Raw genomic sequence first — 4588 nt, 5'->3', positions numbered from 1 at the left:
GGAGATGCGGAAGGGAGGAGATATGGAAACGTGTGTATATCTGTAGCTGATTCACTTTGTTATAAAGCAGAAACTAACACACAATTGTGAAGCAATTATACTTCAATAAAGATGTTTAAAAAAAAAAAAAAGAAGTATAAGAACAGTGTCTTACCAAATAGAGAATATCAATAAAGAGAAATTACAAAAAAGAACCAAATAGAAGATCTGTAGTTGAAAAGTACAATAACTAAAATAAAAAATTGACTGGAGAAAGCTCAGTATCAGATTTGAACAGGCAGAAGTATGAGTCAGTGAACTTGAAGATAGGCCAATTGAGATTATCCAGTGTGAGAAACAGAAAGAAAAAAGAATGAAGAGAAATTAACAGAATCTCAGAGTCCTATGGGACACCTTCAAGCATCCTATTATACACATAATGGGAGTTCCAGATGAAGAGACAGAAAAAGAGACTGAAGGAGTATTTGGAGAAATAATGGCCTAAAATTTCACAAATTTGATGACTGCTGTTAATCTGCACATCCCAAAAGCTCAAGGAAGTCCAAGCATGATACAGTCAAAGAGAGCCACATCTACATACATCATAAACCATCAAATGACAAAGACAGTGTTAAAGCAGCAAGAGCGGAGTTATCATGTACAAAGAATCTTCAATAAAACTAATTGCTGATTTTTCATCAGAAACCATAGAGGCCAGAAGGCATTGCAATGACATATGCAAAGAGCTGAGGAAAAGAACCTGACTACCAAGTATTCTGTACCTAGCAAAACTACCCTTCAGAAATGAAGGAGAGATGAAGACATTCTCAGATAAACAACAGTTGAAAGACTCCACTGCTAGCAAACTGACCCACAGAAAATACTAAAGAGATTTTTTTCAAGATGGAATGGTGAACACCAGACAGTAACTTAAATCCACATGAAAAAAGTACTAAAGGTAACTACATAAGTAAATACAAAAGACAGTATAAATGTATTTTTGTTTGTAAGTCAGTTTTTCTCCTATATGACTTAAAAGACAAATGCAGTATAAGCAAGTCCCAAATACATAAAGAAAAACTAACAGAATTAAAATGAAAAAACCTGACACTATTTTTTTAAATAAATAAATAAATTTATTTATTTATTTATTTGTATTTTTATTTTTGGCTGCGCTGGGTCTTCGTTACCGCGCGCGAGTTTTCTCTAGCTGTGGCGAGCAGGGGCTACTCTTTGTTGTGGTGCGCGGGCTTCTCATTGTGCTGGCTTCTCTTGTTGAGGAGCACGGGCTCTAAGTGCATGGGCTTCAGTAGTTGTGGCTCTTGGGCTCTAGAGCGCAGGCTCAGTAGTTTTGGCGCGCGGGCTTAGTTGCTCCGCGGCATGTGAGATCTTCCCAGACCAGGGCTCGAGCCCGTGTCCCCTGCATTGGCAGGCGGATTCTTAACCACTGTACCACCAGGGAAGTCCGAAAAACTGACACTATTAAACGGAGAAATATTTCAAGCCAATAGCAAACGGTCATATATTGTATAATTCCATGTATATGAAATGTCCAGAATGAGCAAATCCATATAGACAGAAAGTAGATTAGTGGATGCCAGGGGATGTTGGGGAGGGGAAAATAGGGAGTAACAGCTAACATATACAAGATTTCTTTGTGGGGGCGTGACAAAAATGTTCTGGAATTAGATAGCAATATTGGTTGTGAAAATACTAAGAACTAGTGAATTGTACACTTACTTTAATCGGTGAATTTTTTTTTTTGAATCTTGTAGAAGTTTTTATTTCAGTGATGAAAAGAACACAGTAAATGGAAACTATGCTGGTTTACGTTAGGCATGCACCTCTACCTGAAACTGCTGTTAGTTTTTGACTGGCCTAAATCTTTATAACTTATTTTTTCATTTAGGCACATCTTTAAATTTTTTTGGACCCTGACATACAGGGTAAGTTAACGTCTTCCTTGTGGCAGTTTAGTATGAGAATTATGTTCGCTGGCTAGATTCCTTTAACTAAAGTCCTCTAGACTCTCAGGCTACCTGTACTAGCTCAAGACTGTACTTTATATATAGAAATTTAAGTGAATCACAGTATAAGGGAGGGAGATAATCTAGAAAAGTGAAATGTACTGTATGAATACTCCATACATTTTTTTTCCAGCACTGATAATCAAACACTAGATAAGGAGGCCTACAGTCAAGTACCAAATTACTCTTTCCCCCACTGCTGCCCTTTCTGAGAGACACAAAGATGTATATCGATCTCTCCAGAAATCTGAAAGGAATCCACACAAATAACAGATTATTACCTATGTGGTCCCACATATCAAATTATAGAGCAGTTCCACTATTAAAATTATAGGAAGCAGTTAATGGGACTATGAGGAAAGCATCGTCCCACATACAGTAACATACACCTAGTAGAGTTTTCCATTCATCTGTCAATTGTTTTCCCAAGATTAGCATTAAAAAACACAACCCCAAACACATTTGACCCTCAAACCACCCCCACACACAAAAATCGGTCTTTATTCATTCTCAGATGACAGGATGTCCCAAGAGTGACAAAGGTGGGAGCCGATCCCCCCACAGCCTTTTCTTCAACCATCCCATCAACTGCTCTTCATTTCTTGAACTACCTTCCTTTTCCAGAGAGGTAATACTCAGGTCAGTCAGAAAGGCTTTCTGAGAAGACTGGCTTGGATTTCTGGGTCTGTTCCAGTCGATTCTAGATGAATTGGCTTGTATCAATGAAGCGCTCAACGCAGTTCACAAAACAAGCCTCAGCCCGACTGTCCAACTTTGGCCCAGGCTTGTCCATGCACATTTCCCAACAAAGTTCCGTCATCTGGTGCACCAGCTGCTGGAAGCGCTGCTTCTGAGTCTCTACCTCCGTGCAATGCTGCAGCTGCGGGTCGACCGAGCCCAAACCCGCTGCGGAGGAAGACGAGGAGGACGCCATCCCAGCGCGGCCACGCGTGCCGAGACAAACTCCGCACCAAGTCACCGACCTTCACGTGTCTCCGCGGCAGAACCCTTAAATGGTGAATTTCATGTTTTGTCTCAATTTAGAAAAAAAGTGTGTGTGTGTGTGGGGGGGGGGGTGGGCAGGAATGAACATATGAAGGAAAAGACTGCCTAAAACTGTAAAGATTTGGTAACAGATTTAAAATACATTTTGCAGGCAAGAAAGGGTGGAATTAACATGAAGGAAGTTAAATTAGTGATGAGGACAAATCTGAGAGTCTGCAAAATTACAGAGGAAAAAGGAGAAGAAAATGAAAATGCTGTGAAAGATGATGAGAGACATAAGAAACATAGCTAAGTAAACCAAACCAAGAATTATATCTGCAGCTGAAGAAGAAAGTAATATTCAAACACTTAATTGAATAAAACATCCTCCTCCTGAAAAGGGGAACACTGTATGCAGATTGAAAGTTGCCATAAAAATCCAGGGAAAAATCAGAGACTGAGACACATATCAGAAAAAGATTTTTGAGTCAAAATAAATAGAAGAAAATCCCATAAATATACAATTTAAAAAAAAAAGTTAAGAGAAGAAAATTTAGTCTGATATCAGGCTTATTTAAAATACTAAATGTAAAAATAATGGAACCAAATCTGTATTTATTGGGGAAATTATATAATTCAAGGATTTATGGACCCAGTGCATTTTCATTAAGCACTATGACAATGAAAAGACATTTTCACACGTACACAGCAGCTAGAAAGTATATTCAACCTCTGTACCTTCTTGAAAAATTCACTTGAAGACTCACCCCGCTGAAGAGATGAATCAAAATGAAGAATTCATTACAGAGAAATGAAGCAATGCTGAAAGTGATCAGTGGTGAACTTTGAAGTCAGTTTGACACAACACTCATCTAAATAGCAAATTTAGTTACAAGGTGGAAAAAAAATGCCAAAAGTTAATTTTGGAATGAAAGGCATGAAAAGAAAAAACAATTGTATTTTTTTGTCTTTTTGACTAAAGAGCTGTCATTTTATTCATGACTTGGTGATCAGATAGGTTAAAGAAGTTTTCATAAAAAATAAATTTGACTTGATTAAAATTTAAAACTTGTGTGCACCAAAAAAAAAAAAAAAAAAAAAAAAACACCATCAACATAGTAAAAAGGTTGCACACAGAATTGGGAAAAACATTTGCAATTCATATATCTGATGAGAGATGACTATCCATAATATATGAAGAACTCTTACAGTTCAACAACAGCAAAAAGCAATCTAATTTTTAAATGAGTACAGAATCTGAAGAGACATTTCTCCAGGAAAGATACAGATGGCCACAAAGAACGTGAAAAGATGTTTTACTTCATTAGTCATGAAGGAAATGTAAATAAAAACTACAAAGAGATACCACTTCATACCCATTAGGATGGCTTTTATGAAATAAAAAAGAGCAAGGGTTGGCAGGGATATGGTGAAATTGGAACTCTTGTGTATTGCTGATGGGAATGTAAAATGGTATAGCCACCGTGGAAAACAGTGTAGTGGTTCCTCAAAAAATGAAACATAGAATTACTATATGATCTAGCAATTCTTCTTCTAAGTATATACCCAAAAGAATCGAAAGCAGGGATTTGAACAGA

General features: G+C 37.4%; 1 pseudogene across 1 annotated transcript; it reads right to left on the bottom strand.

Annotated features, from left to right (window-relative positions):
• Positions 1-1161: 1161 nt before the first annotated feature.
• LOC309621377 (mitochondrial import inner membrane translocase subunit Tim8 A pseudogene) lies at positions 1162-3684 on the bottom strand (annotated as a pseudogene). Its single transcript has one exon. The product of its transcript is annotated as a mitochondrial import inner membrane translocase subunit Tim8 A pseudogene (transcript).
• Positions 3685-4588: the final 904 nt, after the last annotated feature.

This window comes from Balaenoptera borealis (assembly GCF_965194805.1).
Source record: "Balaenoptera borealis genome assembly, contig: HAP1_SCAFFOLD_362, whole genome shotgun sequence".
NCBI lineage: Eukaryota > Metazoa > Chordata > Mammalia > Artiodactyla > Balaenopteridae > Balaenoptera > Balaenoptera borealis.
This window is presented reverse-complemented; position numbering and strand designations above follow the sequence as displayed.